Here is a 23,062-nt window from a genome sequence, read left to right as displayed (position 1 = left end):
TATTGAACTCTACCAATAATATTAGTGTTGTCACAATAAATCAAAATTAGAAGAAATTTATTTTCAAAATAAGATAATAGAATTCTCAACCAATTCTCTTCTTCACTAGCTGAAGCTAAAACAATTAGCTTAGCCCCCATGGTAGAGTTGTGAATAATAATTTTTTTTTATTCCCCAACAAATAGCACCAAGTGTTTATGCACCAAAAAATCCTCTGAGTACAGCAGGACATTTTTTATAAAACAAGCCACAAAATTTCTTATCAAGTAAATATACCTGGTTTGCTTGTACCTGCTAAGTACTTTTGCTACATACACAAATTAAAATTAGCCAAGTGCAGTCAGTCACATATCTCATATATAGGTTAGCATACTCCTTTTGCATTTTCTCACAATTTCACATTGAATTGGAATAAATAATCACTTAATCAAAAGGAATTGCAACATATGTACGATCCATAAAATTGTACTTCACAATTTTCTCAACATAATGTGACTGGTTAAGAAAAGTGTCATCACATGTTTTTTTTATGTTTTTCATTCCAAGAATGAAATTTGCCTCACTCAAATTTCTCACATCAAAATGACTGCTACACATATTTTTAGTTTAATTTAACAACACCAATGTTAGAGACAAAGATTGACAAATGATCGGGGCGCGGATGGGCCCAAGGCGAGCACGACCGTCGTTCGCAAGGAGCATTCGTCGGGCGGATAGGGGGCAACGAAGACCCCATGCCCCGCTGCGTCTACCGAATCCGAGAGCCGAATCGGCCGCGCACCACGCCACCGCACGACGAAGCGGCGGCGACGGGGACGCGACGGCGGCTGGTACATCGACGGATGGTGATGCGGTGCGCGACCCGTGGTGAAGTGGTGCACGCCGGGGGAACCCCGACAGATAGCGCGTTTCGCGCGTACTCCGAAAGGGAATCGGGTTAAAATTCCCGGTTCCCGTTGAGGCAAAAATGACATGTGAATTTTTCAAGATTAATACATGCATTCTCAAAGATGCATGAATCACTTTTTCATGATAAATATTTTTCTCACTTCTTTAGCCCCCACTATTTTGAGAATTTAAACAACAATTTATACTCTTGAAAAGTAATATCACTTTATTTATAAAGATATAAGGTAAAAAGTTTTTAACCTTTCTTCCGCTTAAGTTGAGCAAGTAGAAAAAAAACACTTTACCATTTCATCTCTTAAAGAAATCTAGCGATGCCGAAGTGGAATGATTTTGACATCTCCTATCTTGATATCCGCAATTTTTCAAACTGTAACAAAGATGAATCTCCTTAAAATTGAGTGGGGGATTGATGGAGATAATGAGCATTTTAATATCATATTAAAGTTCCATATTCATTCATCAATCAATGACCATAAAGATGTAACCATTTTCACACGTTTTGGTGCCATAACATGGCAATTACTTTTGTCCTTCCACTATCTCATTACTCATATGAGTTATGGATGAATGTGGTCTTATTTTTCTTTGTAATCTCTTACTATAATATTAAAACTCCTTAAAATTGTTGGTGAAATTACCACAGATTACAATAAATTACAGTTGAAAAAATAAAATGAAAAATGAAGAACAAAGTAAATAAATATTTTTCAGGCTGAGGCGCGGATATCTCGCTCTCTTTAAGGAGATTCAAGCCCACTGCGGTATAATCTTCACCGGTCCAGCAGTATAACTCTAACTTGTCCCCTCCAGGATACAACAGCCCGTCAACGTCGTGTGACTCAAACAACTCCGGACTAGTTAAAGAGTCCAAAGCTCCACCAAAAGAACACCTTCTTTCAACACAAAAAATACTCTCTTTTATAGTGACTAAGTTGGAAACTTAGATTATTTTCTTTCTCTCAACTCTCTTTCACTACTCCAATGTATGTCTTCTACACACCACAAAGCTAAGGGTCACTTCTATTTATAGAAGAAGAACGTCATCCTTATAATGAATTGGATGATAAGTATGATTTAGTGAGATATTAAATTGGTAATAATATGAAGAATATGGGTGAGTAAAAGGTTAGCGGTTACAAATGTTACAAAAGAAATAATTGTCATTATCTTGCTCCAATGGCCATTAACGTGAGAGGAGTTACAAGGAAAAATAATGGCCACATTCAACCATTCTCACCTTAAGAAATGAATCCACTTCAGCCACTTTTATGGTCACCAACGTGTAGGAGTAATAAGGCATTTTAACAATAATATTTTGCAATAGTAAATGCTCTTTAACCCAACAAATTATTTTAGCCAATAATAAATTTCATCTAAAAAGTGGAGTAACAGCCAAGTTTTTTGTAACAACCCGAAAAAGAAAATCCAAGAAATTAATAAATTTAATAAAGTAAAAAAGAAATATTTTTTATTTAAAAAAAAAAAAAATCACATAGCATGCGAGTGTATCTCACTCTCTTAGGATGAGATCAAAAATCAACTTCAAGAGGTAATGAAGACTATTAATAGTTTGGACATCCAACTAATATTCTGCCTTCAACTTACCAGCTACATCGCACATTTATTTCTATTTATTTTGGGCAATTCTCTGTCTGCAATTTGTACCTCTCTATGATTACCAGTTATGGGTGACCCCAAAATCTTCTTAAAACTAATCTGGATCGTCTTTATGATTTACTTAGTGAAATCTAGCCCACCTGAAGATCCCATAAAATGTTCAACCAAAACAAACTTTAACTGCACCATTACAAACTCTTATGGTGCCTTCCCGGATCGGAGCATTTGCAAGGCAGCTCAAGCTGTTTTTCCAACCACAGAAGAAGAGATCGTTTCTATAGTGGCAAATGCAACAAAAGAAAAGAGAAAAATGAAAGTGGCGACTCGGTTTTCACACAGCATACCCAAGTTGGTTTGTCCAGAGGGTGAAGACGGATTACTTATAAGTACAAAATTCCTAAACAAGATCCTAAAAGTGGATCAAGAAAACATGACAATGACCGTTGAAAGTGGGGTAACTTGAGACAGTTGATCAGTGAGGCGGCCAAGGCAGGATTAGTCCTGCCTTATACGCCTTACTGGTGGGGTTTAACCATTGGTGGCCTAATTGGAACAGGTGAAGAAAAATATTTTATTTAAAATCTCATAAATCTTTGAATGTTCAATATGAAAATATAATTCTCCACTTCTGTAGAAGTAATAATAAGGAAAGTACTGCTGTAGAAGTAATAATAATTTATAAGAGAAAAATATGGACAGAACCTCAATGCCTAAGAAAAATATTTTATTTAAAATCTCATAAATCTTTGAATGTTCTTTATAATTCTCCACGCTTCTTTATAATAGTGCGTAACTTTGATTTCCTATAACTTTGAGTTATTTTTTTCCAACAACAGGTGCTCATGGAAGTTCTCTTTGGGGTTTGGGAAGTTCAGTACATGATTATATTGTGCAACTTCGAATTGTCACACCAGATGAAGCGGCAAACAATTATGCTAAAGTACGTACATTGAAAAATGGTAACCCAGAGTTGGATGCAGCTAGAGTGTCCCTAGGTGTTCTTGGAGTTATTTCACAGGTAGATACTTTTTATAACAGCATGTCTAGTTGATTGTCATGTTCTACCAACCTCTCAATTGTACCACATTGAAAAGAGGGAACGTTTTCAGGGACCCTATTAAAGAAAAAGAATAGTTCGTTTAACTTGTATGATTGCTTGTATATACAGTTATTATTACCATGTAAAAGTCTTTCCGAAATTCTTTTAGAAAAATTCTTGAGTTAATTAAGCTACGTAGTCATTGAGGTTCTGTCCTTACTTCTATTTATTTTTAGTCATTGAGGTTCTGTCCTTATTCTTCTCATTTTTTTTTTTGCCATTTTTTATTACGACGTTTTATAATACGGATATGACGTGGCAGTCTACAGCAGTAATTTCCTTTCAATTTTAAACGTAAAATTAACAAACCCATACCTTACCCGCTCACATACCATAATCTAGTTAGACACGTGTCATATATGGTATTGTAAAATGGATTTTTTAATGAAATATGGCATGGATGAGTCATTTTTATTACGATGGCATAAATGAGTCAAACTATTGATGATACCCACCCTCTGTGGCATAAATGAGCCAAACTATTGACGAGTGGCATAAATGAGTCATTTTCGATAGTTGAATGGCATATTTGAGCCTTTTCCGTTTTTATTTTTATTATTATGACTTCTACAGCAGTAATTTCCTTTCATATTGATTTTGGATATACCTCCCTATATATATATATATATATATATATATATATATATATATATATATATTTAAAAATCTACTAAAATTTTAATAAATATTGGATCTGAGCCCATAGATATAATAAGGTTAATGCGGAAAAACTTAAAAGTCCTATCAAATTAAAATCTTTAATCTGTCCCAAGCTAAGAATGACAAATCTTTATGGATGAATATTAGGTGACACTGAAACTGCAACCAGTGTTCAAACGTTCAATAACCCGTTCAGAAAGGAATGACTCAGATTTGGGGGATGATGCAGCTAATATAAGTTTGGGAGACAACATGAATTTGCAGATTTTACATGGTATCCTAGTCAGCGCAAGGTTGTTTATAGGATTGATGATCGAGTTCCTGCCAACACTCGTGGCAATGGCCTCGATGACTTCATTGGATTTCGCTCTACATCTTCGCTCCTCCTCGCCATTATAAGAACCTCAGGTAATTATTAGTCTCTCCGTCTCACTTTTCGGATTCGAGATGAAACGATCTTTTTTTTAACCGTTATTTTTTCAAATGTATTTTAAATCTTTTGAAATAATGTCACTTATCTTTTTTTTTTTTTTTTTTTTTTTTTTTACATAATTTCCCAATATGTAAATTTTATTTCATAATTAAACATAAGGATTTTATATCTAAATTCACAATAAAAAGTAAAATGTTTGACTTTGAAATCCGATCCGCGCTTCATAAATTGGATCGGGAGTAACTAATAGGTTTCCTTGAATTTCATACCTTATTTGGATTTTATCATAATTGTATTTTACTCAAAAAAAAGTTTTCTTGATGGAATTTTTTTTTCATATTTATTATTTTGTTATAGAAGTTTTGCACTTCTATAAATTGAGCATCCTTCCTTCCCAAACAACACAATATCATCCACAATACAGTCTTTCGGTAAAAAGAGTCTTGTTTAAGAGGAGGAGATTATTATTTCGAGAGTTTTATACCTTCTTTTGTACTCCCTTTGTCCCAATTTATATGAGGGTTTTTACTTTTGGAGGTGTCTAAACATTTTTTTTTTAACTACAATTTTCTTAAATTCTTTTAATATATTGTACATTATTTATTCTGTTTACTTCTAATACTTTTCATGTAGTCTGTAAATATGTAAAATGTATTTTAAAGACTCAAAGAATCTATGGTCGAAATCGCGGTCAAAGATTAAGTGTTTTGGTCCTCGTTATCGGAACCCGACCCCCTCATATAAATCAGTTCAGATGGAGTATTAGTTTTCTCATATGAAGGTCAATTGACCAAATCATATGCATATTTTAGTATACTTTTCTTTATTTCTGATTTATCCTCATTTAAAGTATGTTTTGTTAGTCCACATTACTGTTATTTCGATCCTAACAGTAACTGGTTTGCATGTTAACATTTTCGATACCAGACATGACTTTGCTCTACTTTCTTTGTATTTCTTTGTTCACTAGAGGAGAATCAAGAAGCAACAAACGATGCTCGTGGAAAATGCTCAAGTGCCAAAGTAACCACTTCCACATTGAAGATTGGTGCTTATGGGTTGACAAACAATGGTTAGTTAATTCTTTCATCACTTGACTGTACCATTATTGAATACATAGTGAAGAGTCAGGAAATAATTAATGACAACAACTTAAAGGCTCTTTTGGTTTCCCAAATGGTTTGGAAACAATGTTGTTTTTCAAATCCTTTGTCCGAAAGCACAACATAGAATTATAATTGGTTAGTATTGTAATATTGTTTTTCAAAACCTCTGGGATGAGTGATGTTGGGCTTTCTTCCCTTTAGAAGATCACAGGGAGTCTTCTCCAGCAATGGTCTTATCATGCACCTATTGATGATGTAGAATGCAGTGTTAACAACTTCATCCCAAAAATATTTAGGAAGATTACTGGCAATTAGCATAGTTCTTACCATATCCTCCAAGGTCCAGTTCTTCCTCTCAACAACACCATTTTGCTGAGGAGTTTTAGGTGCTGAAAAGTTATGATCTATTCCATGAGTCACAATATTCAAGGAAGCTAGCATTCTTAAATGTAGTCCCTATGATCAAATCTAATACTAGCCACTTGAACGTTCAACTTTCTTTGCAGCTTCTTCACAAATATTGAAAATAAATTAAATGTCTCTTCTTTTGAAGGAAGAAACATGGTCCATGCGAATAGAGGTCAAGTCACTACCACCCCCTCTTTCTTCAAGCTAGCAACTCTGTCTGTCAAGAGCACCAGTGCATTCTCATGGGCTTGTTGCTTTTGTTGAACCGCACACAATGATTTTCTAAGTGTAGCCAAGGTTGCGCTGATCATCTCAGGGATGTCTCACTCATGTCTAACCACCCTAACATCTATAGAATTAGATAGTTAGCCAAGTTTTAAAATTCTGTCCTTTGAAAGAACTGGTGTACCGGGAGTAGGTGTGCCAACTAATGTGGAATGTATGGAAGAGGTAGGCCAGTTGAGGTAGTGACATGTGTATTCGTCTGCTCAGATGCGAAGCCCTCAAGGTCTGTCACTTCAAGTGCTGGAGATGCATCAACGGTATCACTCATCTTCCTCTTCTTTCTCACTGGGTTCACTTCATATTGAGTCCGCAAGATACATAGACTACAAGTACTTCTTTCCCAATATCAACCCGTGGCAGTTTGGGCACATGAGTCTGCAAACACAACTCTGTGATAAGACACGGGAAAGAGAGAGATGTCTTCTCTTGTAGAGCTCTTTTGCTTAGCTCCTCAAATATAACATCACCCACATTCACACAGATCTTGCTCATGATGCAAGCAATATCTTCTCGAGTCTGATATCTGTGTCATTGTAGGAGGGTTGCAATCAGCTGCTCACAAATGAAAGCCACAATTTAGCTTCAAAGTTGAGATCCTTCTTATAAATCTTTATATTTCGGTTGATCCAATTGAGAGACTCCAAGGCCACTACCGATGCCGTCCATGGACGCTCATCATCTATGTTGCCCCTTATCTCCCTTGCATCTTATTTCTATCCCCCGACGATATTCCATCTAAGGCATCATTGATTTCGGTTGGCCACATTGTACTTCAACTCCTCCGACAGCCACAACCTCAAGATACGTCTTCAGTTGTCCATTCTTCCTCTTTGGCACAGAGGCAGCAGAGGAGGCATAGAACTCACGGAAAAGTTCCTCCTTGTACTTGGGTAGGGGCTTGGTAAAGAACCTCCATCTATGACACAAGTCTCACTCATGAAAAATAAATATACTAAGATAGAGTCATCGCCTACTACAAAATAAGAAAATGTTATATATAGAGTCACTACCATTAGCCTAGGCATCATAACCTATACTATCTTTTATTTACATCCAAGCACTCACAGAAAAGTTATCTCTCACATCTATTGATATCAATCCAGTCCGTGAAGATCCTAGGAGTACATTCTATCTTTCTTCTCCAATTTCTAAGGGTTTCGTCCTAGAAAACAAAATATTTTTACCTAAAAAATTAAAACTATACACGGTTCAAATTACATCTCTCGGAAGAGATCACCGATGCAAAAAAAAAAAAAAAAAAAAAAAAAAAAAAAAAAACTGAAGGGGATTATTAACTACTAAAATTAAAAACAAGAAGCTACCACTAAACTTTGGATGATGTACAAACTAAAAATCAAACTACAATTATTACATGCCATTAAATTGCAAGAAATTCAAAAAGCCTATACTAAAAAAGCATGAAACAAATAAAAATAATGTCAAGTGACAAAAATAAAAAATATTATGGATTATACAGTCATCCAAAGAATAACAACAACAATGTAAAGATAGGAAAGTACTTTCATCACCCCACACTTAGACAGTGCGTTGTCCCCATAAGCACAAAATAAAAGATAACAGGACAAAAAGAAAGTGGAGAAAAGGAACTATGTGTATCATGTATCCTCATCTGGAAAAAGGTCAGCCACTGATCCTTGAGAGAACACGTCTTCATCTAAGGGCAAAATTTAAGGTCGCTCCATGCCTAAGAACTGGCGAGCACGGGTGGAGAAGGGGTATAACCTCTGTAGCTTCTCCACATCAACATGCCTGTGTCAAATTGGAGCCTAAGGTTTCCCATAATGAAGAGCATGCAGTCCTCCATACGGGTCACCCTCTACTCTACAGTACGAATAGGTCGAGATGGTCTAGCTTCCTCCTTCACTGTCGTGGCATCAAAATCAACATCAGCTGACTCCACCTGATGGTCATAAAGTTGTCCTCCTTAAATTTTGCAACCCAAAAGATACTTGGTTAACATACTTGGCTGTCGTCGTGGTGGAGATGGTGCTACCTCCTTCTATGTGGAGGGCGAGTGGTCCTCTAGCTACTAGTGCGCTTAGAGCGGCTGCTCGAAGCACTCTCCTTGTTCCCTTTTGCTCGCTTTGGTTGGGGTGCCATTGTATCTGCACAAGATGAACATTAGTTAAGACATTCAAAATAAGAAATACAAGCTCATATAAGGTTGGGATGACCCCACAATAATGTTTATAGAATACTCACAAGTATGGTGTTAAGGGACTCACATTACCCCTTTATACACTGTCATTGAAGCATTCCACCATAAGGTAGCATATCGAGCTAACTAATGCTTTGATGAATCAACAATTTTATACATCAATAATTACTAATCTAAAAATGAAAAAGTTAACTAGAATCTATACAAGGCTTGTTGTGTCAAGTAAGCCATGTCACATTCTTACTCTTGTGGTGTGTGAGCCAATTTCAAAGTGTAGATTTCACAATCTTGTTGTGTATTTGACCACCCCCAACAATTTATCTTTAGCATATAAAGTAACAAGCTACAAGACTTTGCTCAACTCTAACAATTTGGCCTCACAAAGTCTTACAAACACCTCATGTGCACCATTTAGTGAGCATAGATTCTTGTGATTGGGGTATATGAATCTCTCCCAAAGCTCAAACGAACAAGATATCTATCAATACTACAAGCTCATCTAATTTATCAATTAAATAACACACTTTAAATACAAGAAATCAAGTCATAAAGTCTACTAGAAAGTGGGAATAGACATGCTTTGGGGCTAGGTGTCACGACCCAATTTGGCTAAGTCGTGTGGGTACTTACCTTTCCCTCTTCGGTAAGCGCAACCTCAACCTAACGATAATAAAGGCATAAATAATTAAATCAATTAAGCAGAAGAGAATAATTCACGTAAGTCTTACGATAATAATATAGAAGAAAGTGTGGAAATAAGAAATACACCCAGGGTCTGGTCTAATCCATACAAGAGCATCTAACTAAAATCTACAAGTCTGAATATTAATAATACATCAAATCTGAGTATGTCTTGAAATAGAAAATAAGACATAAGTAAAGAAGAATCTTCAAGGCAGCGGACGTCTCGTGCTTACCCTGTAGACTCTAAGCAAATCTCGGAGCGACTATCAGCCACGAGAAACAGAAGTAGATTCTACTTGGAATTCTACATTCATAAAAGAATGCAGCAAGTGCAGGTCAGTATAAAACCACAGTACTGGTAGGTATCATAGGCCGACTAAGTATAACTAACATAATCTAGACAATAAAGGAAGATAGGCAGATAAATCAATAAGTATAAGTCAAACATAATCGGAACCAAGTACCATCATCGCCTAAGTAAAGCATCTAAATCCAAATGTACCAAGTCTCAATACGTCCAATCTGAAACCAACATATCAAGTAAAGCACCAAACCATCTCAATATAAGCCATGATCCAATGTAATGCAATAATGTATGAATGCAAATGCAATGTTGTTTACACATGTACTCTAGACGGAATACCTCCACGTCTCGATAGCACAGCTCAAGGTGACTCGCGAAGTCTAAGTGTCACTCGTCCCAGATCTTTGCCCAACAGACATACGAGACTTTGAATCTCTGCCCACGGAAGGTTCTCACCGGCACCACCTTAGGGGACCCGCGGAGTCCATGCACTCACTCAATCCACGATCCCGGGACAAACATCGGATATCAGACTCTCACATCACTCTCATCCAAAACCAAGCCCAGATCATCACAGTGTTTCATCAAGTACCAATAATGTATCAACAGTATATCATGAAGGATGAGAATGTGTGCAATGTATGTGTCAACATTAATAATCGAATCAATAACACAAGTACCAAACATGGGCACGCTAACCATATCATGAAAGACTACACAAGTCATATAGAACTCTATCCTCGTATCAACATCAACCAATAAGATACTACAATATCACAATCAAGATAGAACAACAGTTCCCAATATCTACGAATAACACGTGGCATCAAGGCAACACGATAGAACCTGTCACACCCCTACCAGGAGTATGACGGGCTCCGACCCGTAGGCCGAGAATCACCTGACTTATCCGTTACTTTGAACATTATAAACCATAACTCAAAGAACACCTACACGCGTAAAAGGCCCAACATAGGAATATCCGATCATTCAAGACATATGTACATACGCGGACCGACAAGGTCGCCACAACATAGCGTATATCATAAAGCCTAAAGGCTAACCAAGAAAGTATCAAGAGCTCAAAATAAGTGCCGACAAGGCCACCAATATATTATACCATAATATGAACCTAGGGAAGCTACAAAACATCTAACTGTACACACACGTCTACGAGCCTCACATGGAATACAAATGATCATAAGGACAATACCAAATAGATTGCACTCAAGAAAGTGGAGGCTCTCGAGAATCATGAAGACCTACGGGTCGATCCGTCTCTCGGGCATGAGCGCAAGCGTCCACAAAGGCGGACGTCAGTACGAATAATGTACTGAGTATGTAAGGCATGAATAACAACATAATATAGATATGAAAGGTAACATGGAATATGAGAGATAACCTGTACATCTGGATGCCTCATAAGGTGGATGCCATGCATGCTTAGCCTTAGAAAAAACATTTTATACATATACATAGTACTATGCCCGGCCATTAAGGCTCAGTGTCATATATATAGTATCAGGCCCGACCATTAAGGCTCGGTGTCATATATATAGTATCATGCCCGGCCATTGAGGCTCGGTGTTACCATCATTAGCCCGCGTCCGGGGCAATATCATAACATGCCCAGCCGCAATGGGCGTGCACATCTACGTGCCATGCCCGACCGACTATAGCGCAAATGGTGAGAGAAAATACATACAAAGTACGTATGAGAGCCAATCAAAAGCCACAATTATATCGGAGTGACGTAAGGTGTCGGTAGCCTCCGATTATATTATGGAATAATTATCATCGCTCTATCTCGCCTTGAAGAGAACAATTATTATAAGGCGAGATCAACAACAATGAATAAAAATCAAGAAAATCACGAAAATAACTCAACATTCTCATATTCACATTGAAATCACGAGCTTGGGACTTTTAAACATGAAATCATCATCATCGTCGTAATCATCACAGAAACATTCTCATCTTTAGCATTGTCATTAACATTGTAAAAAAATGTCCGTTGTTGTTGTCATAAAAGCTTATAGAATCATAAATCTTTGACTCGGAAAATATGGACATTTTGGAAAATATTTATGGATTATCAAGAAAGAAGTCGTGCCTTTGAATCATGAACTCTATGAATCATGAATTTCTAGCTTTTGAGAATAAGAATATTCTTGGAAAACATTTATGGATTCACATAAAGGGATCATGGGACATTTGGAAAACACCTATTGAATTCATAAGAAAGGAATCATGCCTTTAGAAGAAAGGGACTAGCCTTAACATACCTGGAAGATAACTTCTCGACTTCCAACTTACTTCCTGTCTTGCAATTCACTTAAGATCATTCTTAGCCTCGTAATCTACATATACAACCATTCATACTATTGTTAGGCTCATCGTCACGCTCATCTTAAACCCTTAATTTAAATCCATTTAGAATCTGCCGAAATTCAGGCAGCATCTCCCCTATTTATATGCCTAGCCCGAAATCATAATATCAACAACCAATCAACAACAACAATACCAACATCATCAACACCATTATTCATACCAATATATTTCCTAAAACATCCCACACGATGTTTTCCAAATTTCTCAACTAACCAACTTGTGATACAACTATTTAATAACTTTATTTCCATAAAGAAGCCGAAATTAATACCAATAAGGAGAGATTCATACCTTTTCTTTGTTAGAACAATAATATATCCAATATCCACCTTGAATCCAAGCCAAAATACGCCGCAAAACTATACTATAAGCGCGACTACACGTTGCCTGGACCTCGATTAATATTCCGTCACTTGAAATTACTCAAAATCCTCACTTTTATGAGGTGAATATGCTCTCTTTCTTGGCTGAATTTTCTGGAATGTTTTGGGAAATTTTAGTTCAGAAAAATGGGGTTTTTGCCCCTTATATAGGTGCTAAAGTCGGTGTGCGTAGCGCCGTTTTCTCGCTTCCGTTACCGAATTTGTAACGTCCATAATTCTCTACTCCGATGTCGTATCGACGAGCGGTTTATTGCGTTGGAAACTAGACTCGACAAAATTCATTTTAGGCTTTTGAAACACCTTAAAGCTCCCCATATACCTAGAGATATACCCCTCCAAAATTGACCCAAAATTCTGTCCTTAATTCTGCCAACTTGTTCCAAATTTTCGACAAACTTATTTTCGTTGATTTGCTTGGTCTTGGAATCTTCCACAACTCCCCCTGCATGATATTTATCATTTATTATACTTGATAATGGTCATGTTCTTGTGTTTCAAGATAGTCTTTCCCAATTACGACTTACGAGATCGTAATTCATCCTTTACTTCATTGTTACGTACTTCTCATGGCTTGTATCTTCCAAAACATCATGGGACGTCTCCGATACTCCATTACTACGGTGATGTACGTGGCATGCTCATGCTCTGAAAGTGCAGGGTGTAACAGAACCATCAAGTCACAACGCAACGAGGTGGCTAGCCCCAATCACACAACAGGGCCCAACCTAAGGCAATATCCAACCCAACTTCATACCTGAAAGTATACATACTGTCTTCGACATTATCATCTAAATATATGCTTCGCTACACGAAGTATCACCAAGGGTAAGCCATAACCTACCTGGATGGCCGAACAGTAATACACCTACAATCACTCTTTAGCCTTGCCCTTCCGCTGAGCCTCAAGATCAAAAAAGTCTAGGCATATTCAAAATCTAGATTAGAAATCATGAAGATTGATACCTATATCGCTATCATTCAAATTAGGTCAAAACCAACCCTAGAATTTGGGAAAATGGGCCCCACAAAGACAAAACGGGAAAATCGAGGGTAAAATATCAAATTAAACACTAGTTGATCAAAACCCATCAACTAATTGCTAAATTAACTCAAAGATTCACCTAATTTTGAAATTCAAGCAAAATCCCCAATTTTGGGTATAAACCCTAACTCTTTGATTCAACGATTCAACACTAATAATGGAAGATATATGATTAATAACCTTAGATACATCATAATCTAGCATAAACCCAATCAATTTCATCATTTAAAAGCCTAAGTAGAATATCCATTAAATTCACTTTTTATCTTCCATTACTAAGGAACTAATAAGGAAAGAGGAATTCTAAGATGATTAGGAGTAAGGAGATTAGCAAGACTTACCACTAAGGATTTTCCCCAAGAATCTTCTAGAATAGTTCCCAAGAGCTCAAATTTCGTAATGGTGATAAATGATAGACTAAGGGCTTTGTAATACACACTGAATGAAATAACAGGCCCGATACCACCATGGCGCCATCGGGGCCGCCACAGCGCTACCACCCCGACCTCCTTTCGAACCGCCGGGACTGTTTGGGCAAAATAGACTTGGCCACCCTATCGCTACGGCGGTGTCGGGACGGAGATCGAGGTGCGTTTCTCCCGCGGACACAGTACTAGAATCCTAAATGTTTTTCCAAGTTCCAACCGAAATCCTGAACTCCCGAGGCCATTTGCTCATAAACCACACACAGACCCACATAAAAACACGCTACGAACGCACTCGTGGCCTCAGAATTTCCAACGGAGGCCTCGTTGAGCGAGTCGACCCCCGATAGCTCAATTTCAACTTCCCACCCAAGTCCCAGAATGCATTCGAGAGCATTGGGAACCGAACCAAACATACACACAAGTTCTAAACGACCATCCGGACCTCTCGAAATCGACGGATTTCCAAAAAAGGTCCGTTTACCTAAAAGTCAACTTTGAGTCAACTCTTTTTCGCTTAAAGCTCAAATTTCACAAAAAGTCGCCCGAATCAAATCTGGACACCTTGGGAAGCTTGTCAACGGTCTCCTCGGGTCAAAAGTGAGCTAACAAAGCTCGGAAAGGGGAGAAAGTGCCAGAAAGACTATAACGACTAAACGGGTCGTTACAGTAGGAAATCACAAAAGAAAATAAAAACTAAAAAAGAAATATAAACAAGAAAACTTTCTCAAGTTTGTTATAGTGGATGTAATGAATGATGTTTTTGAATAGAATGAGGTAGTGATGATAACTATAGAGAGAGAAGGGGAGAAAACGGGGGGGGGGGGGGTGCGACTTTGATTACCCCTTCTTAAAAAATTTAAAAGTTAAAAAAAATGGATTTTCCTGCTAGAAAAATTGCCTTTGGTGCGTCGCACCCCCTGCGAGGGTACACGACTTGCCAAGCTAGATTTATAAAGAGTTGAAACTCTCAGAAAAAATCCTTATTTTGTGAAGGTTCAGCGCACCCCCTGCATGGTGTGCATCTCACCAAGCCATTTTTATGATACCCTAGATATTTTTGACCTTTTACTCTTACTCTCTCGTCTTCGAACCTCGTATATCATTGTTTAGTCCTTTTCCATGTTGTACCTGCTCCTAAGACATACAAAACAACAAAGAAGTCATGCTATCCTAAAAATAAGAAAAATAAAGAAGATACACTATGAAATCAAGGAAAGTTGGATTGCCTCCCAACAAGCACTTGATTTAATGTCGCGAGATCTGGCAAGTGGCTCATGCTTTGATCTTGACCTTCACTTGTTCTTTCAGAAGGATGATTTTTGTCCATATCCTTCTTCCTTACCTTTACATTATCAATTACTTCATTTTGCTCATCTATTACATCTAAAACTCTGACAACTAACAACATGTATCACTCACTGTTACCTCATTCTCACATCTTTATTCACTCAGTTTTACCTTATGCTCACTACATCTTTCTCTCAATTCATCCTTACCACTCTCACGCTCAACTCTCTCAATAGAAGTTTGAAACTTGTGAGCCTTATAGATGTTGAAGGTAGCTTCTTCATCTTCCATCCTTATCTTCAACTTCCCTTCTCAAACATCGATCACAAAACTTCAATTAGCTAAACGGATGTCCAAAGATAAAGGGAATCTTCTCGTCTACTTGATTCTAGTAATAAGTCCGAAGGGACTATAAATATCCCTATCTATACCAAGATGTCCTCAACAACTCCCTCACTATTTACTACAAGCTGCAACATGACCGTGATTAAATTTGGAGCTTCCAAAGCATGTTTCTTGTACACAAACAGGGGCATAAGATTAATCCTTTCCCCTAGAACACAAAGAGCATTCCACATATTAATGTCCCCAATTGAGTTAGGGATAGCGAAGCTTCTCGGTTCCTTAAGCTTTTGTGAAAGCTTGTTTTAGACCCTAGATGTGCACTCTTCAGTGAGCGCAATTGTTTCAAAGTTTACCCACTTCTTCTTGTTAGTGATGATATCTTTAATGAATGTCCTATATTTTGGGACTTCTTGCAACATATCAAGTAACAGGATGTTCACATGCATATCTCTCATCATCTCTAAGAGCTTAGCATAGTTCTAGATGTCATCCTCGTAGACTAACCTCTGCGATATTCCACATAACCAGTTATCTTTTCTATTGTATACCAGATTTTCTCCTATAAGATAGAACACATTACTCTACTGGTTCCAGACTAGCGTATGCGGAATAATAAAGAACAGAAAGAGTAAGGACACAATTATTTTTACGTAGAAACCACCAGACTCACTAGCGTGAAAAAAAAATCACGACCTACACCTATGTAGGATTTTTCCCAAGCTCCACTATAGCTGTGAGCCTGTGAAAATTCAAGTTACAAACTTTGTAACCTAGAAACAAAACTCTAATTCCTATCTCAACAATCTCCCTAGACTATTGAGCCCACTTCAAGTTGCACCCACCTTGAAGTTGAATTTAACTAACGTTTATACCTATAATAATTGATTCTAAGAAAGTTGATAAAAATACAACTCGATAAAAAATTCGAATACACAAATCTAGACTCAAGAACTATAAAACATAAACTCTGTGAAACAGAATCTTCAATCTTTTTCTTTGTATTACGCTGCACTTCAGTGATCAAAACTTTCTCAAATATTGCATTAATAGGGTTTTCTCAATTTCTGATTTTCTATTTTTGTGAGTGTGTGCGCTTCTTCATGGCAGGACTTGAATATAGGTTTGCACCAAGTCGACTGAACTCAAATCCTACGTGATAAGGTCCATTATAAGAGTAAGGGTTTGAGTTGACTTGGGATTCTTACTTCCACGCGGCTTCAGTATCCTTTTAGGAGTATGAAGTATCTTGATAATTATGGCAAATAATCCTACAACTTGTCCGCCAAGTCTTTACCATAAATCATAAATCTTACTCGTAGTAGGACTCTAAGCTAAAACATGCTCTAGGACATGGTTCAAGTACCTAGTTCAATCAAATCTGACTTTTCTCAGCGTTTGAGATAGAACATGTCCATCAACCTATTTCAATCGCATCTTGCATCTGTGACTGGTTCGTTCACATTGTCTTGCATCTGTCTCTGAGTTAGAACATGTACCTATACCTAGTTTACCCACCGTGTTTATTCATTTTATTCATCTCACATCTGAGCTTATTTCATTCTCTTTATCTCAAGCATATGTTTCTAAACCTGGTTCACTTGCCTTGTTCATTTACTTTGTCAATCATCAACACACACGTGCTTATGCCAACAAATTCCCCCTTTTTGAGGATGACAAACCCATGTTCTTTTAAGCCTCTGTGTTTTATGTTCCAAACATCTCAAAGCCTAGAAAATGAGCATCACTAAGATTGAACCAGATTAGCATAGTTGGGTTATAAAGCATTACACACTATGTAATTAGCATAGTTGGGTTATAAAGCATTACACACTATGTATTAACCTCCCCCTTTTTGGCATTATTAAAAAGTTATTTCAAATTAGTTAAGTGGCAATTGAATGTGTAGTAATATTGAAGTCATGGCCACTGGGGCTATCACATATACACGATGTAATAGAATCAGTGACTCAAATTAAGTCTATTAAAACATTCAAATCATACAAATATGGCATAGATTTGTAAGATAGGCAAAAGTTTTTCATTAACTTCATAAAGTACAATTCCAGACCCTTGCTTACAAGAATACAAACAAACTATTTGCACAAATCTCAGGATTTAGACACACTAAGGTAATTACTTTGAAGAAATTAGATAGAACACGGTCAACAGTGACCAAGGTAAAGTCTACAATATAAGGCTAATGACTAGGAATCCTAACTAGGAGGTGTTGACAGTGGCTTGAATATAAGGGAAGTATATAGCTTCCTCAATTTGTCCCCAAGAACCATAATCTTTATCAACCTTTTTCCCCATGAAGAACTACCATCTTCACCACCTTTTTCCCCAAGAGGACCCACTATCGTTTTCCACCGATTTCTTCCAAGAAGATCCACCATCTTTTTTCACCAGTTTTTCGCATGAGGAACCACCATCCTTTTCAAATCTATTCCTTTACATTAGATGATGGATAATTCCCCTCACTTTTCGTTGTTTTCCCTCATGAGCCATCACGTTTTCGTCGGACGGAGTTTTTCCCTGACCTAGGGTCTGATACTCGGCTGAGTTTGCTGAGTCTAGAAACTTACTATCTAGATTAGATCCTTCATCACTAGGGGTTTTTAGAACCCCCCCCCCTATGGTCCTCAGACATTTTCCTTCATTTTTGGCTTTTTTAGATCGTGTATATATTATTACTAGATGAAATGGAGGGTTGATGACGGTGAAGTGAGTTTTGTAGTCGGAGTGTTGTGTCATGAGAGTGTATGGGAGAATATGGGTGATCGGAGAAGGAAGAGGAGTCCGACATTTTGGTTAAGTTTTGTGAGGAGGCAAAACTGTGATGTAAATGAAAAGAGAGGAGTGTGTTTGGTTTAAGCAGATGAGAGAATGAGAGAAAAGTTGTGTGAATAGGTATTTGAAAAGTCTTTTTATCACGTCCCAGCCTATGTGAGGCGTGATTGACACCCACCTTACTAGGGCTGAGCGAACCAAATTATATCTTGCATCATCTGTGTCTCGAATGAAAAAAATAAGGCCAAGGAGGCCAACCATAAACATAATATCATGCATATGTATATGTACAATGGGCCCACGAGTCCAACATAACAACTGACAAGACATGACTAAGTTGTATACAGGAAACTGTCTGCAAAACCTCTAAGAACATAACCATAGCATATAAGTCGGGACAGGGCCCCCGACGTGCCCATAACACAAAAATACACATATCTAATCCCTGACTCGGCAATGCTCTAGGAAGAAGTGGAGCTCACCAATCGAGCGGTACCGGAGGCGACCTCGCGAAGGATCCTCATCTCATCCGTCTATACTGTGTGCGTGAACGCGGTGTTTACAAATAAAAGGACGTCAGTATGAATAATGTACCGAGTATGTAAGGCGGAAAGGCAACATAATAAACATATACTGCAAAGAAAGACGATAAGAATCAACCTGGCATTTCTGACTTACCAATGAAAATCTAGCATGTATGTCTCTCTATACTCTCTTGTGCTTAACTACATCTATGTACAATACTGTGTCTCTGACCTACTTATCATCCTGGTGCTATCTGCCTAACTGATCAGTGGTAACTGCCCGACTGCTATTAGCACAATAGTAACTACCCATCCGATTATCGCCCGATGGTAGAGCGCATCTGTCTGACTGATCAGTGGTAACTGCCTAACCAACCGTAGCATGGTGGTAAATACATATCTGCTCGATCGACCGTAGCTTGGTGGTAATAATGATATATAATCTGCCCAACTAGCCATAGACCAGTGGTAAAAATAAAAGCATGTGCTGCAGAACGTGCATCCCGATCAAAATATGAATGCATGTGTTGCGAAATGTGCAACCCGATCCAAATATCCCTATAGGTACCTTTTACACACTTCTAGTGTTCATTATTTATCTATTAGCTTCTATGCACTTCTCATGATCATTACTTATCCGTTAATGCCTACATGATTACATAAGACTTATAAACACATTTCCAGGCCATTGAGACTTCTTCCCGATTAACTAACCTAAGTCAATTCCAGGCTGCATCATAAGCCTATTTTCAAGCATTAAATACCTCGTTAGAGAATCCTATAACTAGCATACTATTCATGTCTTACAAAACATTCCTTAAGAATATATTTCTGAATTCATCAGAGTGACGTACGGTCCTTATACCTCTGATTTCCATTATGGACCTAACATCATTGGCATATCTCACCTTGAAGGAACAATAATCATAAGATGAGATCAACATCAATGATATCATAAGTGAACATCGAGAATATAAGCTTCTAGCATTTCTATGAGAGGAAACATTAAGGACATCATTTGTGAAAGTTCATGACAATAGGATCATGCCTTAAGAAAGAAAGGGACAGCCTTAACATATCTTGCTGCTTACTTAGCCACTCAAAGTCTACCTTCCGAGCCTGTAAATTTACATCCAAGATGATTCATACAACAATCAGGCCAGAAGAACACTTACACACTCAAACTTAGCTAGTTAATAAGTTAACGGAATTCAGACAACATTTTCCCTATATCATCTACTTCCTCCAAATTCCGAAACAACTCTCAAACATCATTAACAACATCAACAATAACATAATCAAGAAATTACAGGACAAACATATACAAATCTGTCCGAAACTTCCTTCGAAAATAAGCCCATAACTAACAACATCAACATATCAAACTACGACCTTTATACTATGTTTTCCTTCACTTTAAACCATTAGAATCCTCCAAAAACAACTCAATATCAAAGTCAAGATGAAGTACATACCTTATACTTGAATAACTTTAGCCACACCAACTTTATTCAAGACCAAACTCACCACAACATCAAGTAGAAGCAAGAACAATCACTTTTCATGAACTAGTTTGGTGTAATCTTGTTGAATCCTTGATCTAAGGGGCTATAATTGTTTAGGAGAAGTATGTGGATGTTTCTAGAGCTCAAAAGAAGTGTAAAATGATGATAAAAGGGGGATAGTGGGGGTATTTATACCCTTTGAAAGTCGGGTCCACCGATTTTCCAAGTGGGCCCGCGGAGAAGCCATCTTGCAGCTTATCTTGAACGCCCATAGCTTTCTACTCCGATATCGTATCGACAAACGGTTTGTTGCATCAGAAACTGGACTCAATGAACTTTAATTTACATAAATTATGCATTCCATAACTCCTCATATTCTAGGAGATACACCTCCCTCAAGTTGGACCAAAATTTTCTGTCCAAAATTCTGTCAAGTTTTCCGAAATTTCAATAAACTTAATTTATTCGATTCTCTTGATCCCGAAACCTTTAGACACTTGCTTAGCACTTGTTAAAAATATTCCTTAACCTTATAATGGTTTTATGACCTCTCCGAGCTTACGTTAGTTTAGTTACAACGCAAACGATGCGAAAATTTTCAAGATGTAGCACTTTTTGGGAAGAGGGTGATTTGATTGTTGCAAGTTTTCAAGAGGGGTCATCATTACGAAAAAACACTTTTCTTTTTCTTAACACACTTTTAATGTTGGCTAGACTTGATAGAGTATTGAGAATGAGTTGTCCAAGTTGTTTCATGATCTGAATGTATAATTGATTGCAATGAAAAGAATACATATCTGAAGTGTAAATTACTAACCATGTGCAATTTTTGATTTCAAGTCAATTGATGTGACAGAACTATTCATTGGACTTTTTAAGATATCATGAACCAGGTGCTTTATGCGATGGCAATGCGTTGGGCCTTAGCCCACTGCTACTTGCAGATCCGTTCCATTGAAATTCAGTGTTTTTATTCACCTTTCATGCGACACATCACTAGGGCATAGCCTATGGGTTTCCAACTTCAACTTTTTTGGTTTATTTTAATTATTTCCTTGCCCATACCTCTTCAAATTGGTTCGTCAGGCATGTTCACATATCCAATGACTTTGTTACACTCGTATAGGCCTGCTCGTACTTTTGCACTCATTAAGTCACACTTTAAGCTTATAACTAGCTTGAATTAAATATGAAAACATTACGGGGCTTTATATATCACTATCCAGGTAGCACTTAACATGTAAGGGATTTTTATTTTATATTTTTCACTAGATTACCTTATAAGTAAGTCTTTGGTTCAAGTCTTTATTTAATAGTAACATTTACCTCCTTAATTTTATTTTGCAAGGAAGAGTTGTTTTCATTGTCCTCAATATTAAAGACTTTAATAACTCGTATTCTCTCAGGTATTGCTTTTACTGGCTACCCAGTGGTTGGATTCCACAATCGATTCCAAGCATCAGGAACATGCCTAGACAGCCTTGAAGATGCAAGAATCACAGTATGTCCTTGGGATTCTAGAGTTAAAAGTCTCTTCTTTCACCAAACAACATTTAGTATTAGCTTATCTAAAGTCAAAGGCTTCATTGAAGATGTCCAAAGGCTAGTTGCTTTGGAGCCTAGGGCACTGTGTGTCCTAGACTTATACGATGGCATCCTCATGAGGTACCTTACAGCTTCAAATGCTTACTTGGGTGAACAAGAAGATGCTTTGGATTTTGACATCACATATTACCGAAGCAAGGACCCAATGTCTCCTAGGCTCTTTGAAGATTTCATTGAAGAGATAGAGCAACTTGCATTCTTCAAATATGGGGCAATGCCACATTGGGGAAAGAATAGAAACGTGGCATTTATTGGAGCAATCAACAAATATAAAAATGCTGACAAATTCTTGAAAGTGAAACAAAGCTACGACCAATTAGGGTTATTTTCAAGTGAGTGGACAGATCAAGTTCTAGGCTTAAAAGATGGCTTGACCATATTCAAGAGGGGTGTAATTAAGGACTATGCATTTGCTCTGAAGATATTCATTGTGCCCCAAAGAAGGGTTACTTTTGTCGACCAGGCAAAATCTACAAAGAGTGTGTACTCGTTTGTCGTCCGTTACTACTAAACTAAATCCTGATTTCTAATGTAAAAGACAATAAGAGACGCAATGTTGTACGCATGATTTTATACAAGCAATGTTGATATTTAAAGAAGTAAATAAGTAAGCACATCAATGTAATAAGGACATCTTAAAATAATACACATAAATATATTAATACAATTGTAAAATATATTAATACAATTGTTCTCGACGAGTTTTTGTTACTTTTTCAATTACTAAAGGCGAACTATGTTTTTTCCTTCTTCAATTGAATGTACACTTTTCTTATTGTATATATCATGGTCATCTAAGTGGTACTTTTGAATTGCTTTGCTGGTTCTCCTCCTCCACCCCGTGATCAAACTTTTGACATCTAATTAGCTTCTTTATTGAATGTACAATTTTCTTATTGATAGGCTCTCTATCCATTCCAAGTGATATTCTAAAGGTTAAATATGGATTTGGTAGCGCCACCCCCCCCCCCCCCCCTCCCACCCACACACACCTATTTTTTAGTATTTAAAACTAGTGATTATATATATATATATATATATATATATATATATATATATATATATATATATATATATA

The 23,062-nt window shown here is 37.2% G+C and overlaps 1 pseudogene; it reads left to right on the top strand.

Annotated features, from left to right (window-relative positions):
• Positions 1-2,578: 2,578 nt before the first annotated feature.
• On the top strand, positions 2,579-22,788 carry LOC132056905 (probable L-gulonolactone oxidase 6; annotated as a pseudogene).
• The last annotated feature ends 274 nt before the right edge of the window (positions 22,789-23,062 follow it).

The sequence above is a fragment of the Lycium ferocissimum genome, chromosome 5 (genome assembly GCF_029784015.1).
Source record: "Lycium ferocissimum isolate CSIRO_LF1 chromosome 5, AGI_CSIRO_Lferr_CH_V1, whole genome shotgun sequence".
Classification (NCBI taxonomy): domain Eukaryota; kingdom Viridiplantae; phylum Streptophyta; class Magnoliopsida; order Solanales; family Solanaceae; genus Lycium; species Lycium ferocissimum.
The sequence above is the reverse complement of the archived record's forward strand: the minus strand, read 5'-3'. Positions and strand labels throughout refer to the sequence as shown.